General features: G+C 35.1%; 2 long non-coding RNA genes across 6 annotated transcripts in view; one reads left to right on the forward strand and one right to left on the reverse strand.

Moving 5' to 3' along the window:
* LOC129146491 (uncharacterized) overlaps positions 1-20,055 on the reverse strand; it is a 473,759-nt gene extending 453,704 nt beyond the window's left edge. The window contains exon 1 of the long non-coding RNA XR_008553288.1: positions 19,933-20,055. This is a non-coding gene — a long non-coding RNA (uncharacterized LOC129146491). The remainder of the gene's footprint in view (positions 1-19,932) is intronic.
* A 123-nt stretch (positions 20,056-20,178) lies between these two features.
* Positions 20,179-23,292, forward strand: part of LOC119253389 (uncharacterized) — a 264,080-nt gene continuing 260,966 nt past the window's right edge. For all 5 annotated transcript variants that reach the window (XR_008553290.1, XR_008553291.1, XR_008553292.1 and 2 more), the window contains exon 1: positions 20,179-20,546. This is a non-coding gene — a long non-coding RNA (uncharacterized LOC119253389). The remainder of the gene's footprint in view (positions 20,547-23,292) is intronic.

A 23,292-nucleotide genomic window follows, 5' to 3' on the forward strand; every position in this document is an offset into this window, starting at 1 on the left:
AATTTTAGTTGTCTAATAAGCTTTAAAATCCAAAAAATCTAGATAAATTTAGCTCAGATTGAATAAAAAGCTACAAGTTCTTTGAATCATCTTCTCAGGGGTGTGAGTTGGTGTTACAGGGTAAACAGAATATTAGACCTGGAGAAAGGTTACCAAATTTATCATCTTGATCCTATCTTCCTAAGTAATGGGGCAAAACATTTACCTCCTATTTATGTTTATTTCTTCATATTTATAATGACAGTGATTACAATCATTCTATATAATAGTGATATTCAGACTTTGGTGTACAGAAAAAAATCCAGTAAAGGTTAAAAAATAAACAAATAAGCAAATGTAGAGTCTCCTGGTAAAGTTCAAGTTCTCAGAGATTTTAACTCCGCAGTCCTTGTTGAAACATCTTAGGTAACTCTGACAGAAAGAACTTGGATTGTGAATAACCCTTCATATACTTAAGAGGAGTTAATGAATATATAAAGCAACCTAGCACATAATAGGTGAAGAAGTTATACCACAGGTTATAGATTATGCAATTTATGGAAATATACCAAAATAATGAATGACAGGAAGCCTTAAGGTACAGTTGTTAGGAAGAATTCTAAGGGAAAAAGTGTATGTATCTCACAATTTTAAAGATATTTACATGCAACAGGTAAATAAGGCATTTGAAAATGTCCAAAATATTAATTTGAGAGGTAATATAATATTTTATATAGACCAATACTATTCTGATAATGACAAATCAGAAGTAACACAACAATGAGGATAGGGACAATATTTAAGACTATTAAACAGATAAAATCAACTAAGTCATAAAAAAAGTCATAGAAACATAAATAAACCTTTGGTTTAATTAAGTGTAATCAATCAAATGCAACAATGAGAAAATATGACAAATTTATATATCAGCAAGTGTTGAAGAAAATATAGATGTTGGAAAAGATAAATTATTATGGGTAATTTATTACAAAAGACAAAAGTAAGTTTATTGGTAAGGAAAACTAAAGAAACTTCTTCCTTAATAATTAAATTCAAAGCTGGGGATGGGTTGATGGGTATTAGGACTATACCAGCTGCTTTTGAGAATGAAGTAATTATAATTTAGGTGTGTCTTTTCTAGGTAAATATTTCTTAAATAAATTAAGATAAATATTTTGCATATCACTCATGCAATATTTGTATTTTATTGGTTTTAATAAATATAACTTTAAAAGCTGTTTATATTAATTTTTAATTGACATGAATTGCATTAACACACATTTGGACACCGATTCCATATGCATGTGACAAATATTTTGGCATGAATATGAATTCAAACTACCATATGCCTATAGTTTGAAAGTCACTATTTCAGATTATTAGCAAGGAAATATCTCAAACTAATTTGAAGTATCCATGCTTCAAAGGTTTTAAATACCTTAAGGAGGTATTTAAAAAATTGTTTACTGAGTACAGATAAATTCATCCCGCCAACAGTATCCATGTTCTCACCAACACTTGCTCTTGTATTTTTGATATAGGTCATTTTTACAGGCATTATTAAATAATGAAAAGATGATGCTATTCCAGTCAAATGAAAGCATGGAGAGGTGTTTGCATCTGAAAGTTTGTACTATAAATGGATGGAAGTGTGAGAGTCTGGTGTATAATAAAAGTGGGAGCATAAAGGTAGGCATCCTAAAAAAATACTACAGGGTTGATACAGGAAGAGAGATTATGCATTTGAACAATAAAAGTAACATTTTAGAAGGAATTTAAGAGATAAAATTTTGAACTGAATTACTATATATGATTTTATAAATTCTCTGTTTAGATGTCTGAAATCATCAGTGTATTCCGCGTAGTAGGAGGCCATGTTCTAATGCAAATGGTCTGGTTTGGTAAGATCAAAAATATTTTTTTTTTTCCTATCAACAGTATAGAAATGACATCAAATGTGGCTGAATGGATACTTTTCCATATTATTTTATTACTTGGTTCAAAAAGTAGAGACCTTGGTTGATATTCATAGATATCACTGTAGGTTGTAAATAACTTTCACGGATCTTTCTGTTCTTTTAGCAATGGGATTGGTCAAATGAAAGCAAACATTTCACAGCTATGGTAATTTCTAATGAAAGTAAAGAGTTTTCTTTCTTAAAAAAGATTTGTGTGAAAGTGTATTATTTTAATGTCAATAAGAACAAATAAAATAAGAATGCAACATAATCAAGACTAAGGAGTTTTAATTTTTAGAAAGCCTCCATTATTTTTTTTAAATATTGATTTATTTATGCATACGAGAGCTGGGGTACAGGCCAGAAATCCGGGGGGAGAGAGGATTCACCAGAGACAGAGTGGGGGACAGAACTGGCAGACTGACTGAAACACACTGCTGAGGGGAACAGTAGGCAAGACAGGAGAGGTCTGCTTCACCATGTGGGTTGCTCCCTGACTAGCTGGGGATCGAACTCATGCTGTAGAGGCTGCGGATTGCTTCATGGTGAGGTGCTTAAACCCTTGCACCACCAGGGAGGCCCGGAAGCTTCCATTATAATGTAAAACAATGTGAGAAAATTATATCTAATACAAATAAAAATATACATGCATGCACACATAAATATATTATTATCCAAATAAGAGTATATTATTTTGTAGACAGCTTTGACCATGAATGGACATGTATCTTTCCTGTTGTAGTGTCATTCACTTGGAAGAAAAAAATGTCATTATAAAAAGGAGATAGAACAATTTTGTATAAATATAGTCCTATATTAGACTGTGTATGACATTCATTCAGGGGAAGACATACCAAGTAAAATTTTAAATATAAAGACATATTTATTAAGAAGAGATTACCTAACCAGAAGGTGGATGAATTCTAGTGGTAAATATTAAAAGTTTCCTAGGCTGAGATTCAAATGCTAATGTAGCCAGGGGGAAATTAGAAGAAACCTTAAATTCTTTTTGTAGTAATAGTAATGGATATTATTTGCATAAGGACAAAATGGGTTGCTCTCTCTGTGATGAACTGCTGTCACTTGGCCAGTGGTTCAGGAAAACATAGGAGAGCTTCAAATGCAGTTGTTCAACTCTCACCCAAGAGATAAAGATTGAAAGGGCATGGACTAGGCAGGCAGGGGGTTGGTTGGTAGATGCATAAAGAAACACTATTTTAGACTTCTAAGTTAAAAGCAAACATACCATGCCTTCATCCAAATTAAGGACTTTGATTTGACCTCTGGGCCTCAAGAAATAGTTTTTGTAGAGAGTAGGCTTACTGATTGATTTTCCACTCAAAACTAAAAGGCAATTAACAGTTAAAAAATTGAAGTGTTACAGAAAGTTGTTTTTTTAAGACACTTAGCCATATGGAATATTGAACTTTATCTAAGATACTTTTTTAAGTATTACTCAGACCATGCTGAAGGTACACATCCCTTCCCCACAGCCCCTTCTTTAAGTAGATGGGAATGTTAAATGTTAGACATATTAAAAGATACTGAGTTTACATTATTTTTGATGGTAGTCTCATTCATGAAATCATGTAGAAAACAAGAGAGAAAGAACTGTTTTGCAAAAATATAAATTTTTGTGGCTATCTGATATCAACCTCCGGGATATCTCAGTCCCAAAGGTAAAAGGGATGCCATCTGCTACAAATCATTAGACTTTTAATCCGTAGTCATATTATTCTTAGTGCTCTTGAGCATCAAGTCCATTATGTTACTTTAATAAGCAATAATTATTATCTCGCCATAGCAAAGGCAATGGGTTGTACAGAAAAGAGCATAGAATCTAAAAGCAAAAGGTCATCCATGTGTCTTTCCTTCATGAGTTTCAAATACAGCTTATCAGCTTTGAACTTAACTTTCCTCACTTATAAAAAGTACTTAAGCGGTCTCCCTGGTGGCACAGGGGGTTGAGCGCAGCTCTGTGAAACTGTCTGCAGCCTCCACCGGCCACAGAGATGCCCACGTGGAGCGGCAGACCTCGCCTTGTCTCCCCCCGTTGCTCCCCTCAGCACTGTATTTCTGTCGTCTGACTGTTCTGCTCCCTGCTCTGTCTCTAGTGAATCCTCTTACCCTCCCATGCCTCTGGCCTGTACCCCAGCTCTTATATAAAAATAAATAAATCTTTAAAAAAAATGTGAAAAAATATGTGAAGTTATTTTACAAATTGTAAGACACTAAGATGTTGATTACACATTCAAGTTGTTCTTAAGAATTGTTAATATTGCTTCTGTTTTTCTGTTAACCTTTGTACCTAAAAAGGAAATGATCAAATTATCACTTCTCTAAATGGTTAGTTGAGATCTTTCATCTCCATTTTCTGCTCTGATAGCATTCTACTGTCCTAGAAACCTATCTGTGAGATGCTTCATAGCCCAACAAAATCAATAAGGAATCTTATATTTGCTTATGACTTCATTCTTCAGACTTTTCACTGACCTTGCTGCACTGATTTTCCATATGACCTATAAAATAGATATAAACCATGAATTCTCCACTTTTCATATAGAGAATCTGAGGTTCAGAAAGGATGAACACATGACTAATGATAATAAAAATTTTAGTATAGCCATGCTCAATCAAGTGATTTTTATCCCTAAACATTATCTACAACAAATTTTACAGTTTTTTGTTTGCTTATTTTATTTTTATATCATGTCACTGAGAATGCTCCTGGATTTATACCAATGATTCAGGAATTAGATTCTTTAAAACTACTTTAAATTTCCCCAAGTTACTAATTAGTATACCATATGTAGTACTGTGTAAGTAAGATTTACACTTTACTTTTCAATTTTCAAAAAAATTACATACAAATTAGTGCGTATTCACCATTCTTCGCAAATTATTTTCAAATCTTGAAATGAACACATTAAAGAAAGATTCCTCTCTGTATTTTGAGTTTGTACCATATATAAAAATTTGCATTTTGAAATCATGCTAAAATTCCACTTAAATTTTAGTAAATCTAGACATATAATCTTTTTTAATTCTTTGCCATAAATAACACCTTTCTTATAAAGAGACTAATGTGGCCTAATAAACAATGCCCAATTACCATGAAGTTTGGCTTCAGGTTGTTACTCACTTACCCATCCATATAAAACATTTTCAGTATCATTATTATGTGTCAGCAATAAAGCCAAGCACCTATGATAAAACAGTGAAAAAAGCTCTATTCATATTCAATATATGTATATAATATAAATAATATATATGTATATATATATAAAATTGGGGAAAATATAGACAAAAAGATAAATCAACACAATGCAAAATTTTAAGTGTTCTGATATAGATAAGCAAAGGGTACTTAAGGGAGCATATAGAAAGAACACTGCTAAAGATGACTGGGCCACAGAAGGAAATACTTTCTCAAAGGAAAAGATACATGAGCTGAGATCTAAAGAATGAGTAGAATAAAGCAGAAAAGATAAAAACAGTTCCAACTACACAAAGAGCAAGTTTAAAAATATGCAAAGAAAGGCATTGCTTGTTCTGTTCTCAGAACTGCAAGTTGTTCTCATGAGCCCACAGGAGTTACAAGGTAAGAGTGTTAGTCAACTGCAGAGGTAGCATGGACCGCTTCTTGAGATACCTGATAAGCAATGAGGAATCAGGACTTCGCTAAAATATTCTTTTCACTCTGTTGCCCATGTTTGCATATTAGAGTAAATAAAGCGCTCAGTCCTCTGGTATACCTCTGTGATCTGTAACATTCTGCTACTGAAAGTATGTGTTTTTAGTTTATAACTTAGTTTGCCTCCTGTAATTCACAATTATATTTGTGAAAGTCTTTATAATTCTTTGATTTACTAAATCTATTATGCAGTTCCTCTAAGGAACTTTTATATAAATATTGGAAACTCTGTGGGATGTAGGTATAGCTTTTCCGATTGTACACTCAATGTTTATAATGACTCTTTAGTCATCTTTTGAACTGCCCTTTATAAAATCACTGGAGTAAAGGTATGTGTTTATTTCATAATCAACAGGGTTTGACAGAAAATAAGGAAACCAGTGAGTGAGACTGCTGCAAACTAAAGTTCCTCATTTTTCTGGGCATAATCAATATTTAAAACTTTTAATAATCACAATTTTACAGCTATAAAATTATTAAAATATTTTTCAAGCAAAAATGTAGAATATACGAAGAAAATAATTCACTTATAATCTCTACTAAATGTAAATACTAAAATGAACACAGTTGTTTCTTTCTAGTCTTCTTATCCCCTTAATTCTCTCTCACATCCTCTTTTATATAACATTATACACTTTGTACACAATTAGCATTATGACATTTATATCCTCTGTTTCCCTCATATACTATTCATCATGACCCTTTACTGGATGGCAAGCTGAATTGTTAGAATTAAGTTTTAGCCAAGAATAACAGCAGCCGTAATAACAAAAAAAGTTCATGCCATAAAGATTAAAATATTTATCTAACTGGAGTAAATTAGTATACAAACTTTATATAATCCCTCCTAATGTTAAGGACCAGACTCATTCTGCCTTGTTCTCTACAGAAAACTTCCATCTGCAAGATTATGCCATAGTCCTAGATGACTATTTGGCTAATGGAGCTATAATTAGTATACATTAACATAAGAGTTGCCCTATTTGGACATGCAAAAGTTCATTCATTCACTTTATTTATTTACTCACTCATTTTGAGGCAACATAGGTTTACCATATTGTTTATGACCTAGCGGTATAGTATCACACCCACCACCTAGGCACCCATAGTAGTCCTCTTCTACTTTATTTAAAATTTAACATCATGCTCACTTAAAAGACTGCCTAATTGCTGGTCTGGTGTCTTTTTGTGTGATTTATCTTATAAATAACTATGTCTATGTAGAATGTAATCCACTTTCATTGGATATCAATAACTACACTGTAGGAAGAGTCTTCCTTTCCTAAATTTATACTAGTAATTGTTAAAAAAAATAATTTTTTCATATGTATGATATATACTTTTAAGTATTAGCATTTGGGAAACAATATGCATTATCTAAAAACATATTTTTTACATAAAGCACAATTTCTGAAGGAAAACAGCAGGATTAGGGAACTTTATCAAAGTAATGGGCTTTCTATTATTTTGATACAAAGGTTTTCAAGCTCTTATTTTATTTACATTAAAGAAAATAATATTACCAAGGCGACAAAAGTAGCAATTGCTGAAATAGCTAAATCATCTATTTTCTTTCTTTCTTTTTTTTTTTTTTTTTTTTTGCATAAAAGATCTGGAGTGCAGGCTAGATTTGTAGGGGGAGTGTGAGAGCATTCACCAGAGACAGAGTGGAGAGCAGAATAGGCAGATTTATTGAAATACACTGCTAAGGGCAAGACAGGGCAGGTCTGCTGCACCATATGTGGATAAGCTCCCTGGCCAGGAATTGAACTAAGGCTGTAGTAGTGATATCACTGAGACTTAACTCCTAGGCCACCAGGGAGGCTGTATTTTACTTCTTAAGGAAAAAAATATTTCAAACTTGTCATTCCATTTGATATACACAATGTGTGTGTGCATATATGTGTGTATACATAAGCATACATGTACATATATATGTAGTCAGTATCTAACTAAACTCAGAGTAATGTGGGGAAAAGCACGATGAATCAACATCCTCAAGAGTACTGCTTTAGAAGCAGATATTTCACATTTAAATATTTTCATTTCAAGCCTATTTCTAGCATTAATTCATGTGCTCAAAGTGAAATCCTGTAATATATCACTACTATTTTTCTGCCTTATTAGACAAGATAAATTATATAATCTTTCAGAGTGCTGAGTAAAATAGATCATTTAATAACCTGGGAAAGTAAAATAAGCTCTTTTTTATCATTATCATTAAGGAACCAAAATGCTCAATAATCAATAGCAATGTCAATCACAAAACAAAGTTAAGTCCCTTAAAGAACAGGAAGATTCACTATTTAGCCAAGTAGGATTCCTTGATTCTTGAATTCTTCTTCCTGGTCCTCTCTCCTGACAGCTCATCACTCCTTTGGATAATACTTTGTGCCTCTTCTACTCCTGCACTTATGAACACTTTTTTTTTCCCTCAGTCTGTAGAACATTCTAGTTGGCAAGTTTTAAGGTGCCAGTGTGAATTATTGATATGACTTTACCCAATACATATAACTGCCAAATTCCAGGCAAGAAAATATACTTATTAAAAAAAATGAAATTTAAAACACGTCCAACTTTCTCTATAGACTTCCCTTTAGAGCATGTACTGTCTACAAGCATTTCTTTATCATTTGGTTACAAAGGACTAGTCTATAAAGTTCTTTAGACATCATGCAACTTATGTCCCTTGTGTTTCAGTTATGAGAAATAATAATAGGCTTTTCCTACAAGTCAACAAAAATAAAACACTCATAATGTCAATAACAAAAGTCCTGTAGAAAAATAAAAATGTTGAGGAAAAGATTATTTTGCTGTTTTGATAGAGTTTCACAAATCCTGGCATAAAAGACAAGACTGCAGTTCTATAAGGTTAACCAGTACCTTGTTCAACATACACTATATATAGAGTAAACTTTATAGGAGCAATAATATAACAAAAATGTCACACAAAAGGAAGGCATCCATCCTCCAAAACAACTAAAATAAATTTCAGTATTATTTTCTGCTCTTCCCTATGACCTTATATCTACTACCATTTGGGCCTGAAAGATCAGTATGTCCAAGAAAATTGTTTCACTCATTATCTATGCACTTGTGACACCATCCCCTCATCCAGATTATCCTTGCCCTTTCTCCTTCCAATCTTTGCCAATAAATTTCACGACATAAGCATATCACAACTGATAAGTTTGTAAAACCATTTATGGGGTTCTTTAGAATTTTCAAGGCACTATGTTAAATTTACATGGATGATTACACTGATGCCTCACAAAAAACACCATAAAATAGGTACTATAAGGTACACTTTATAGATGAGAAAACAGACTTCATAATTCCATTCAAAGGGAGTAGAATCTGGGCCTCCCCTCGTGGCGCAGGTGGTTGAGCACTGTGCTGTGAAGCTGTCTGCAGCCTCTGCAGTGCTGGTTCAAACCCGGTTGGCCAGGCGAGGGTCCCACATGATGAAGCAGACCTCTCCTGTCTCGCCTGCTGCTCCCCTCAGCAGTGGATTTGATCAGTCTGCCTGTTCTGTTCCCCGCTCCATCTCTGGTGAATCCTCTCACACTCCCGCGCATCTGGCCTGTACTCTGGTTCTTGTATAAATAAATAAATTCTAAAAAAGGGGGAGTAGATATTGTTAAAGCAGATGTAGTCTAGAGTTTGTGTTAAGTACTATAGTAAATGTTGTCAGTAGTTATATATGTGTCTTTGTTAAAAATTATAATTGTATATATACTTTATTTATTGTAGATGTGCTATATTTTACTGATAGACTTAATGGAGGTAACATGATTTTATATCACATTTACCACCAGGTACCCACATTCCTCCACTTTAGTTGGCTGTATAACTGTCTTCACGTTGACCTTTCTCCTCCCCCTCCCCCCCTCTTATAGCTTCAATTTTACAATCAGATTTCTAGGGTTTGTTACTGGTTTGGCTTCATCTGACCCTTAGTTTTGTTACCCTATGTCCCACATACATGTGATACCATTTAGTATTTGCTATCTTCTTCTGACATATTTCACTTAGGTTGACATATTTCCCCCAGTTCCATCGATGTTTTCCCAAAAGGCAAGATTTTATCTTTTTTTTTAAAGCTGAGTAGTATGCCACTATGTGTACATACACACCTTCCTAATCTGCTCACATGTCACTGGGCACCTAAATTGTTTCCATAGCTCAGCTACTGTAAATACTTCTGCAGTGAACATGTCTCTTCAATTTAGCCTATTTGTGTTCTTTGGATAGATACCTAGTAGTGGGATTGCTAGATCATATAACAGATCTATTTTTAATGTTGTCTATATCTCTTGTCTTTTATATAAATCTTTAGCTTCTTAAAAATAGAGAATCAGTTATGCCAAGGAATGTGTGAGATAAGTATTCAAAAATATGAGCTCCTAAGTCAGATACATCTGGACATATATTCCGTATTTCTACTTAGTACTAGTATAGCTTAAAAAGAGACTTCTCTTAAGAATTAGTTTTCTCATCTGTAAAATGTAAAGTGTATACATTTCAAGATATTAAATAATGTCTAATATTTAGTAGGCAACCACTAATTAAATCAATACTATTTAAAGATCATATAGGCTACTAGCTTATTTGAAATTCCACTTACTCTTATCTCGTTAAAATCTTTCACAATTCTGGGCATCCCTGGTGGCCTAGGGGTTAAGTCTCAGCTTTATCACCACTATGGCCTGAGTTTGATCCCTGGCCAGGGAGCTAAGCCACATACGGTTCAGCAGACCTCTCCTGTCTCATCAACTGCTCCCTTAGCAGTGTATTGCAATAAATTTGCCTGTTCTGCTCCCCACTCTGTCTCTGGTAAATCTTCTATCCCCTGTACCTCTGGCCTACACCCCAGTTCTTCTATGCATAAATAAATATAAATAAATAAATAGGTAAATGAATAAATAAATAAATCTCACACAGTTTTTATTTCTTTGGGATCTTGCAATAGTACTAAGTAATTTTTGCATTATACAAAGCAATGATAATACAGTAAGTCTACTATATTAATGTCAAACCTTACAAATAATAAGATTACAGCAAATATATACACATAATATTTTAATGAATGAACTGAAAGGAATGGATTAATCTTCATGCAAATACAAATATATACAGGGTTGCAAGAATCAGCTTCATTATCCTTAAGAATATTTTGGCCTATGGACCATAGCTTTATAATTTTTTATTGGATCATTGTAAACAAAATTTTAATCTTTTTGCATTACACTTCTGCACCTTTCCACCTACTTGCCCCTCTTCCAGATATAACACTGCTGCATCATCTTGTGTGGTTAAAGTGTGACCAAATGTAATTTAGTAAGGAGGGAGGTGAAGTGACACGAAGCATGAAATTTAAAAATGAATGTCACACTGCTTTTCATATTGAATACTTAGCATTAATTCACATTGCAAGCAACTCAATGCAAATATTTTGGTGCAAAATAGAGGAAAATAAGGGAATTTCTAAATTTACTGCCATTGTGAGAAAGTTTGAAAGATTACTATTAAAAAATCAGACACAGGCACTTAGCTATTTACTGAGATTCAACTTCTGGCAATTTGAACAAATATCCCTCAGTCAATTATACTCTTGCTATTAATTTAGGGCACTGCAAGGTATCTAGCACCACATGGATACACCTATGTGACTCAGGCTGATTTTCTGATGGGATTTTGTAAACAGACAGTTTTGTTCCGTAATGCTGCTTCTATTTTGCATAATTCTTCACCCAGGATAATGTCCTTACCTTGTGTCAGCAACATCCCCAATATTTTCTTCACTTTGGGAGAGAAGGAGTCAATCTAAGCTTACTAACGGCCAGGGGAAAAAAAAAAAAAAAAACTATAATCTCACTTCCAAAGTCATAAAAAAAGTCATAGAAACATAAACTTTTGGTTTAATTAAGTGTAATCAAACAAATGCAACGATGAGAAAATATGACAAATTTACTCTATATATTAGCAAGAGTTGAAGAAAATGTAAATATTGCAAAAGATAAATTATTGTGGACAATTTATTATAAAAGACAAAAGTAAAGTTTATTGGTAAGGAAAACTAAAGAATAAAACTTCTTATAATTATAGTACAGAATTTATCAATACTTCCTTAAAGGGATTCAGATCTTATAATGCAAAATCTCTTGCCATCTACTTTCTCTGTCAATTCTCCCTTTCTTCCTCTTCCTCTTTCTATTCTCTATTTTCAAAACCAAGAAACTCCAGGTGATGAAGAATCACTACCATAGTAACTGCCCCTTTCCTAACTTTTACTGTAAGTTGTATAATCAAACAATATCTTCTAATAAATTAGATAACTTTCCTGAATATACTGTTGCTGAAATAAATTCTATTTATTACAATTTTTTTCATTGCATAAAGCACAACTTACTTAATGATTAAAACATTAATTCAATGAAATTTTATTCCAAAGTTGCATCTAAGAAAACACAGATGCTACAGTTATAAGAGGTTGAAGTGGAAAGATTTTTCAGTCTCTGAAAAAAAAAAATACCAATCCAAAGAAATAGTCTTATCATTTTAACTAGTAAATTTCTTGAAAAGTATTCTACTAGTGTTTCTACACTCTCATTCATGAAATATTGCTTCTTGTGACTTGTGTGATATTATTCTTTGTTTTTGTCTCTAACTTTTCTAGCTATAAAATGAGATATTAATATACAAAGGGTGTGAGTCAGGTTGGTTTGCATGCACCCACAAATATAAGGTGTGTGATTTGGCAAATATTGCATAAGGGGAATCTCACTCTAATTTTTGAAATAATGATGACTGTCTCGCAGTTTTTTTTCCCCCCCTGAGAACTGAACATGAAACATATTAATGAGCTGAGGTAATATGTTCACAAAATATTACATACCTCAGGTGCTTCTTCCTTTCTTTACCTCATCACAAATGTACCTGACAGCTTTACCAATTGATCATTTCTTTAGTTTATCTAGTACAAGTCTTTTAAACCTAAACTTGACCAAAGCATCCTTTCCCATTGAATAATTTCACCCACACATATAAGTTCTACCTACTTTACAGTTAAGATATTTTTAGTTTCATACACAGTTTTCATGTAATTTCCTTTCAAGAACTACAGATCATCTGAATAATTTTACTCATACAAAACACAAAAGGATTATGTTTATAAACTCATCAGTTTATCAAGTCTGGTCACCCCCCAAAAACAAAAACAATATTTAACTGAATAAAGTACTGCAAAAGAAAAGGGCAACCTGATAGGGCAATGCTGTATGTAATTCAGAGACACAGGTTCACAACTCAGATGCATGACACCACACCACACCCACCACCAAGGTATCCATAGTTCTTCAAACATAGTCCATTGTACTGCCTCAAAACTTTGCATTCCCCCCTTGCACTCCTCCCACAGTAACCTCACTTTTACAGTCAGCTTTCTGTAAAATCAGATTTCTGTTGGTTTGGTGTTGTCTAACCCTTTGTTTTATTTCTCTTTATTCCACATAAAAGTGATACCATCTGATATTTGTCTTTCTCCTTCTGACTTATTTCACCTAGCATAATCCCCCAGCTCTGACCATATTGTCACAAATAACCAAGGGTAATTTTTTGTTACAAATGACCAGCAGTATTTTTTTTTACAGCCAAGAAATACGCCATTGCATATAAAGGATTATTCCATTGCATACACACACATACATACTACATCTTCCTAATGCACTCATCTGTATTTGGTACTTGGTTTATTTCCATAACTTAACTACAGCAAACAGTGCTGCAATGAACACAAGGGTGCATATATCCCTAGTAATTGATGTTTTTGCATTCATTTGGTAGATATCTAAGAGTGGAATTGCTAGATCATATTATAGATATATCTTTAATATTTTGAGAAACCTCTGTACTATATTCCATAGAGGTTGTACTACTATGTATTTCTACAACCAGTGAAATACATTTCCTTTATCTCCACATCTTGGTCAATAATTGTTGTTTCTGGTCTTTTTGATATGGGCCATTTTCACAAGTGTGAGGTGCTATATCATTGTGGTTTTGATCTGCATTTACCTGATGATAGCGTGATGAACACCTCTTCATATAGTGTAGAAAATATCTTCATTTCACTGCCACTTTTTTAAAAGAGAATTGGAGAGCTATACACAAGTCCTTCCTCTTCCTCACTTTCCACATGCAATCAGAAGAACTAAGACTAGCTAAGTCAATCTTCTAAATGTTTCTAAAATTGATCTTCTCTCTTAAGCTATTTTACACATAATTTATCAGCTGTAGTATACCAATACACCTAAAGCAGTTGTTTTGAACAAACTGTTCAAGCTATCTGCCATATCACTACCAAAGCAATCACTCAAAAATTCAAATGAATTAATATACCTGGAATATTTACTCTATATATTATATTTCTCTTAAATAATTGCCAACTGCCTATGAAAAAAAATCTACAAAAGGTAATTTCAACATTTACTTCTTAGGAAATTGTGACCTTATCTTCCAACCACAGATTTGATGACTTTCTATGCCATAGGCATAAGTATATGTTTTTTTCACACTTTATATATTGTGAGTACTGGTGCAATTTTCTGATCTGTCACTGTATAGGAATTTTCTAATGCTAAAAATTATGAACACTTATTATAAATAGTGATTGTCAGGGAGTATGTTAAAATTATGCATGGATTATCTAATTTAATCCTCATAAACCCTTGTAAAATAGATACTATTATATGAATATTTTACAGATGAGGAAACTAAGAGTCATAAAATTAAATAACTCATTGAAGGCCTCTTAGATAGTGATGCAGAAAAAGTCCACCTTAAGACAAGTTACCTCTAGAGTCAATTTTCTTAATTAAACTACATTTTCTTCATTAAATTTCAAGAACCACTTGTTTTTAAAGTCTTAATGTTTAATACAATACCAAGACAGAAATAGACATTTTATAATATATTGACTGGGCTATTACATGAATGAATGATGAATGAATGAATAAGTTACTTAATAGATTACTTCTAGGAGATAGATTTGTATTAATGACAAGATTTGACCATGCCCTGAGCAAAAGTCTACACTTAGAATAAATATAGTATTTGAGTCAAAATGTTCACAAGAGAAAAACATATAATGCTTTTAATTTTGAGAGTTGTCTTATAGGTTTTAAAGTCTCAAATACTTCATAATGTTTTAATAAATGTATGTGTCTTGTTCATGCTTAGATTTATTCAAAATATAGACATAAACAAAATGAGTCTGCAAAATTCTTTTTTTTTTTCCTCCCACCATATTTATCAGTTTTAGAGATGGTGACCATAAGAATAGAAGAATGCAAAATCATCAGCTTCATCTGTGAAATGAGGACAACGGCCTATACAGTCTCAATGGTCCCTTCTAGCCTGACCATTTATAATCTTCTAACTTAATTTACACCATATGTTTCATAAGTTCACAATATGGTTTAGTTTTAGATCCAGATAATTTTTTTCCCTCTAAATCTATTGACTAGTGCTAATTGTCATGCCTAATCTATAGGCCAATTTGTAAGGGGAAAAAAATCCATTGGGAACATTACAAAGCAACCACAATTCTAAGAGAGAAGAGTGAGAGACCCGCTGTGCCTCCATTTAAACAGCTGTTTCAAGAGCCTTAAGCACCTGGGGAAGTCATCCAGAGAAAGGCCATCCACTGCACTTTGATCTCTCCACTGAAGCACTGACTGCCCATATGTTTGGTGAGAGTCTGCCTGTTAGACTAATGCCTAGGGCTAACTTCTCCCCTTGCTTCAGCTCAGTAAATGATACCAGAGTGTTTCTAAAGCGTTAAGTGAAATAAAATTCCATCATGGTAGAGCTTGGGATAAAACTGAGGTTACGTGACATGACATTAATTCGAAAGATTAACTCAAGGTCATGCTTTATACATGAATAATAGGGAAAAGAAAAAAAAAGGTCAATGTATAAAATGTGAATGGTTTTTAAAATGCTTCTCATATGTTTTCTCCTTGAATTCCCATGAAAGTCCTCTGAGAATACCCATAATTACTTCCATTTTATAGATGAAGAAACTGATTTTCAGATAGTTGCTAAGGAACCCATAATTAGTAAGTATAGGATTGAGTTTAAAAACAAATCTCCTTTCATTTGTAACCTAGCAAGGTTATAAATTTTTTAATCTTTTCACCATTAAACATCATCATAAGACAGCATAGGATAGACATCAAGATATACTTAACCTTTAAAACATATATAAATATTGAAGGCAAAGATTTTATAAAGTGAAAATAATTTGTTCATAATGTAATTTAAGACAATTTTATGTAGCTTATTTCTATAAGAACACAAATTATTCCCAAATAACATTAAAATTTATTATCTCATTCTCTATCAGCAGGTAGCTTATTAAGAATATAATTGAGCACTGATGATGAATACTAATCAAGCATTATTTGATATATACAAAAATGGCATTTAAAGTATATTTAAATATTTAAAGCAAACATTTCTCCCTGAACAATGAAAAAATCAAGGCCTCTGTACAAACCAACCCTTTTTTATGCCAACCTTTGTCTGTTAACTATCTTGTCTCGTCTCTTCCTCTTGTTTACTAACAAAACTTCAAATAAGTAAAATCATCACTGCACACACATCCTGTGTCTATGACTGATGAGTTGCAAATAGTAATGGTGCAATGGCTCCAATGAAAATTGTCTAGGTGTGAAAAACTCGCTGAAATGCATGTTTTGTCTTTTGCCCCTTTCCTTCTTCTTGGATGGAAGGTGGGCATCACACTAGTTGTGGATCTGCCAGTTTGGGACTATGGCATGTTAAGTATGAAATATACTTTGCTAAGGTTGGCTGAGAAAAGAAATAACAGATTTACTAATGTGATGGATTGTGGCACTATTGTACCAGACTCAGCCTGCCAAACTCTGATTTTGCTGCATGATCAAAAAGTAAATGTGTACTTAATAAAATCACTATTATTTAGATTCTTGGTTATTTTAAGTTGAATACCTGCCAGATTTTCAGTGAACCAATCACTGCATCCAGGGAAAACAGTGGAAATTGACTGGCATATGTTTGGTGCATTGCATGTCACTCACTAAGTTCCTTACACTTACTTATACTTTTAAATTAGGACAGTCAGTTCCCACATAACACACACCATATAGATGCCTTAAAGAGAGAAAACCCATGTGATGGTGTAAAGAGGAAAAGAAATAATAAATAATGAGTTGTGCCTCACAAATACACAAAATAATGCCCATGTACCATATTTTTTTTAACTAGTCCTCCTTTTAGGAATGCCTACACAGTTTCTATTTTTTTTTTTTTTCATAAGCAGTGCCCTATTAAACTTTTTTGGATATGTAAGTTAAGAGTTTCGGGGTGTTTTTTTTAAATTCATTACTTGAAATATTTTTTAATTCATTACCTACATTAATCATCGGTACAAATTTTATTGGAGTTTCTTATAATCCTTAATGTATTTTGCTAAATTGATTTGTATTATGTTTTTATTTATTTATTTATTTATTTGTAGAGGCATGTTTTATTTATTTGTTTGTTTGTTTATACATGCACTGGGTACAGTCAGAAGTGCGGGAGGGTGAGAGAATTCACCAGAGCCAGAACGGGGAGCAGAGCAGGCAGAAGGACCGAAGTACACTGCTGAGGGGAGCAGCAGGCGGCAGGAGAGGTCCGCGCGCCATGTGGGACCCTCCTCTGGTGGCCTGGGAGCAGCCGGGGATCGAAACGGCGTCACAGAGGCCGCGGGCAGCTTCACAACCCAGTGCTCAACCGCTGCGCCACCGGGGAGGCCCTGTATTATGTTTTAATTTAAGTTTTTGCCTTGAAGTGTGTAAGAACCTTCATCCAAAGTACACTAACCATTATCATCACCAATTATTTTTATCAAGATATGCTTTGATTAGGTGCATATGCAAAATTATCTTATTCACTGGTTTTAATTGATTTAAACAACTATCTTATTGTATTAATTGTATGCATTTTAATTTGTACAATGTGAAGTAACTGATATAAATTTCAAATGTAAATGTCAATTAAAATCTCTATGGCGAGTTTTTCTAAAAATTGTGTGCTTCAAAATCACCAGGAGGATTACCTCCCCCACATTTCACCCCCCCATGCCATTTTGAGATATGTCTGCCAAGTAAAATTGTATATGTATAAGCTGTACAATATTATGATTTGAGATACACTGTGAAATGACTGTCACAATCAAATCAATACATTCATCGCTTTACATAATTAGGACTTTTGTATATGTAATGAGAACCAGTAGGATTTATTCTATTAGTAAAATTTCAAGTATACAATATGGTTTATACCTACAGTCACCATGCTGTGCATTAGATACCCAGAAATTTATTTATCTTATAACAGACAGTTTGTACCTTTTATCTGAAAAGTCCCCATTTCACCTACTCTCCATACTCTGATAACCACCATTCTACTGTTTCTACTAGTTTGACTTTTTCAGTCTACATATAGTATTAATGAGATCATGTAGTATTTGTCTTTGGTTAATTTATTTAGTATAATGCTCTCCAGGTTCATCCATGTTGTGGCAAATTGCAGGATTTCTTCCTTTACGTGGGAACCTAAATTCTACTTAGGTTGTTTCCCTATCTATCTAGAGCATGAGTGTGTTATCTCTTTGAAATAGATTTCCTATCCTTTAGACATATCCACAGAATTGTGATTGCTAGATTATATGATAGCTCTGTTTTTATTTTACCTGCATTTGTTTTTTTTTGCATATAGTTTATATTCTTAATATTTCTAACGATCACACTGCCTTTGTGTAAGAATTGTCTTTGTCCAGGCCTCCCCTGGTGGCTCAGCGGTTGAGTGCTGCCTCTGCAGCGCCAGTTCGATCCCCGGCCACCGGCGAGTGTCGTACTTGGTGCGCAGACCTGTCCTGCCGCCCGCTACTCCCCTCAGCAGTGTACTTCGTCACCTCTGCCTGTTCTGCTCTCTGCTCTGGCGCGTTCTCTCACGCTCCTGTGCTTCTGACTGTACCCAGTGCTTGTATAAATAAATAAATAAATCTTTAAAAAAAAAAAAAGAATTGTCTTTGTCCAATATGCCAAATATTTTGCCAGTTGTGTAACTGTCTTCTATTATTTTGAATTGCAAGATTTTAAATTTCAGAATAGCTCAAATTTATGAATTATCTTGCCACTTCATCATGTTTATATTAATTATAAATCAGTTAAATACATGTTCTTATATTCTTTTTGTTAATCTTAAAAACATCTCTTGTTTTACTGATCATTTCCATTGATACTTGTTTCATTCTTGATTATTTCCTATTTTATCATTTTTTTACAATGTATTTGGGTTGATAATATCTTTTCCAGCATGTTTAAGAAAATGATTACTAAAATTTATTATTTCCAATTTTCTTAAACACATTTAAACTATAAAATACTTTCCAAATTTTACTTAGTTTCATTAAACTGCACACATGATGCTATGCAATAATAAGATATTTTATTCATTATAACATTCATTTGTATATTTCAGTTCAAAAAGTTTGCAAACTTCTATTTATTATTTAATATCTAATGCTATATTGTAGCCAAGGAATGTTACGCTAAGTGAAGTTGATATTTTGTAATTTTATGAAACTCTTTCCAACCTATAAGCATTTTTTTTTTTTTTTGCGGGGGGAGGGGGGTAAGGAGAGAGGGAAATGTTGGAAAGAACTTCGGGAGTGAAAGCAACACGATGACAGAATACAAAGCCCCTGACTCTCCCTCCTCTCATTGTAGGGTGTATAGATACGCGCATCAATTACCCTCCCCGCCAGAGAAAACCGGAAACTAGAAAATATCCACATTGATACAAACCCGAAAAGCTGATATATACTCTCATCGTAAACCGAAACCTGGCACAATACCCAACAATCTAGAAAGAACCTCAACTCCTAGCTTCTCTTAGCAATGAAGGCTTCGACCACACATGCACTGCCCCAACTTTCACCGATGCCAACAGACGGACTGACCCCTAATTTACCTGTTTCTAGAATCGGCAAGGTCAGACATTCACCAATTCGCAGGGACCACAGAAAACAGGTCATTTTAAACTGACATAAGGCCCTGGTGCAGCTTGTCCCTGCGGTTCAACACAGAGCCAGTGGCAATAAGCCCAGCTTGCAGCATCTACCTGGAACCACCTAGAGGCACATCAAGCATCCCAACGCTTCCCACTTTTCAGACTGCTGCCTAAAGGTTTGGGTTTTGACTCACCTACCTTTGGGAACTGAAAGGGTGTTCTGGGAACTGGCTGTTTCCTGCTGGTCAGACCTGAAGAACTCACTGATGTCTCAACCCAGAGGCGCTCCTGCGGTGGCGACGGGCGGAGCTCTGGCACGTGCAGGTGTAAGGCCCTGGGGCACATCCGGTGCCCGCCCTTTTCTCTGTTCCCTCCCCCCACCACATCCGGCAGAAACACGCATGCGCACGCACGCACGCACACGCACATGCGCGCGCAAGCCCAGCCTCCTCTGGAAGGAGCCATGGTACCCGGCCGCCGCCCTGTCTTGTCTGGCCACAACCTCAGGGTCTGACTCCTCACCCCCTGGAAACTGGGCGCACACGCACCACTCAAGGCTGGCTTTTGCTAACCTCGGAGGCCACAGAAAACAGTGGAGGTTTTGAAAAATCCTGCAGACTCTCCTGAGACACCTCTTTCTGGCCATCTGCAGCAATAAAGTCTAGTTTCCACGTTCTTCCTGGAAGGGTTTGGCTGCATATCTAGTGCCCAGCTTCTCCTGCTGCTTTGCTAGACTTTTAAGTGATGTGTAAGTGACAGCAATCACTTACTTGAGTGGGCTGCACTCGCTAGTTTCCTGGAAGTTTGAGCAGGTGAGCACTTCCTGCCGAGCCCTGCCCCTTGCTCCAGAGCTAGGACCAAGCCTCCAGCTGACACACCTACTCAGAGTATGAGAGGGCCTAGCATTCAAGAGTGAGGTTGTGGGGAGGCAAGCAGCAGCAGTGAAAAGGTGTGGGTATGCAGTGTGAGGAGCGCAGATCTTTACCACAGCTCCTCCCTGTAACAGGGTGGTCCCCAGGAAAGGGGGAGGTTCCAGGTTTCCTGCCCCACCCCCTAATATCCCCACCTCATAGCAGAAGTCACCCGGGAACTCCAGCTCCCTGTCTCTTAAGAGAGAAGGAATTGGACCACATACCCAGCACCCCAACTTCCCTGGTTGCCCCTTGAGAGAATGGCTTCTGTCTGACCTGTCTGGGGACAGAACCGTCCTGACTGACAAGACTTGGCCACACCCTCATTTGGGAGGAGGGTGAAGGTCACCCTCTGAGTACAGGATTACGCTAATATCTCGCCTGTAGTAATCATTTCAGTATGTCTATCAAAACAGCATGCTGCACACCTAAGTATAGATAACTTTTTTTTTTAAAGTATATTCTCTGTCTTTTTGGGAACAGAGCAGTGTTACTTGTGTATCTGTTAGAGCAGTTTGTAAATTGTTATTCAAGCCTTCCAAAATTTCAGATGTTTACCTACTACTATATCGCTCATTATCCAGAATTGAAAAGCTCACTAATGACTGGTTTACTTTTTCTTTATTTTTTATATGTTTATTGAGGTAATTTTGAGTAACAACGTTGTGTATGTTTTAGGGGTGTGTGTTCACATCTCTGCAGTATATGTTATCACACCATACTGACCACCAGAACTCCAATAATCTTCCACCATAGTCCATTGACCGCCTTTCCCCATTAGCATCCCTTCACCCTTAGCTTCCCATCCCCACCTGCCCTACTGGCTACCTCAGTTCTACAGCCAGGTTTCTAAGGTCTGCTTTTCTCCATCTGTTCCTTTGCTTTGTTTGTAGAGTCCACATAACGGAGTGTGATGTCCTCCAGTATTTGTCATTTTCCTTTTGACTAATTTCACTTAACATAATCCCCTCCAGTCCATACATGTCTCAAATGGCAAACATTCATCTTTTTAGTGAGGAAATCGCATTCCCAACCTCATCTCTTAAAAAAGTGACTAAACATTTCCTCATATTCTGTGTGTTATGTAAATCTGAGGGGACAAAAAGGACATTTCTACCACATATAACCAGAGGTGGAACAGGGATCCTTATCACAAAGCGGTTCCTAAATTAAGAAACAAAGAGCAGATTAGTGTGGTATTTTTCTATTGTGAAGAATAGTAGCTAATTGTAGGTTAAATGGTTTTCGCTTCTCTGCCCTCCCATCATTAGGATGGCACTGCCTGATGGGGCACCTACAGTTGTAACATTGCTGTAAGCTGTCCTTGTTTACTTCTGTGGGCCATGGCTCAATATTGAGATAAGCACCAGGAGAAACAGAGGCAGGAGAGAAAAGGGGAGAAAGAAGCTAGAGAAGCCCAAAGTGAAGACTTGCCAGGGCCTTGGAGGCCTACTGGCTGCCTGCCCCGCCCGCCCTCCGCACCCCTGCCTGCTGTGTACCTGGTTGCTGCACTACGCTAAAGAGCTCAAAAGCCTGAGAAAGCCACCGAGGGCTCCAGCACTCTCCTTTACCCCATCTGCAGGATTAGAAAACCTGCTTAGTGGCCATCCTGCCACAACACTAATAATTCAGGTTGTAATATAGCAATAAAAAAAATGTAAATCCACATACTTTTGTTCCCAAGTAGTTATAAATGTTAGGAAAAAAAACACATAAGTCAAATGAGAACAAAGATGTTAAACTCAGCTACTACCAGACAAAATTTAGAAAACTAATCAAATATTTAAGCATAAGCATTAGAGAAGGTAGAGAAGGGGATATGGAATTAAGATTTAGGGAAGCACTATTTAGTGCCAGGCATTATACTGTGACTTTAGTTAGATTTTGTTTCATGTAATTCTTATCATAAAGCTGATCATCTTATCATAAAACATCTAATGTTTATAATGTACTAATGATGTACCTGATACTGTGCTAAATGTTTATATGCATCATCTTCTTTTATTTGCATGACAACTTATCAGGTAGGGGGTCATCCTTACACCACCACGCTGGTTTGAACAACTTACTGACTAAGTGGGGTTGTGCAGCTAGTATTTGGTATTGGTAGGATTTGAACCCTATCACTCTAACTACAAAACCTAAGATCTTGGCCATATAGTTAAGGATATATTTAAACACTTGAATATAGACAAAATATATCAGAAGTAATTGGAACCAAGGGCTCTAATCCACAAAAAACTTAACATTTTTATAACTGAAAAATCAAATACCTATAAACTGCCATACCAGCAATTATATTTTTAATTGAAGTATATTTTCTTTGTTATTAGTCTAGACCTTTCAGCTTTATTCTGGTTACTTTTTTGACTACTAATACGAGGAATGTCTCTTTTCAGTCCTTCGCCTTCAAGCTATTTTTTTCAAAAACCTCAAATTATCTAAAGATGAAACATTTGGATCATGTGTTTAATCCATTTTGTCAATCTCTGCCTTTTGAGCAGAGAGTTTACTTATTTACATTTAATGCAATTTTGACAAGGAAGGGATTATCATACGATTTTTTGATTCCTGAATATTTTCTAGCTTTTGGTGCCTCATTTTTTTTTAATCAGAGTCTAGCAAACAATTTACTAAACTCCAATGA

Source organism: Talpa occidentalis, unplaced genomic scaffold (assembly GCF_014898055.3).
Source record: "Talpa occidentalis isolate TD23 unplaced genomic scaffold, MPIMG_talOcc4v2.1 talOcc4.2, whole genome shotgun sequence".
Lineage (NCBI taxonomy): Eukaryota > Metazoa > Chordata > Mammalia > Eulipotyphla > Talpidae > Talpa > Talpa occidentalis.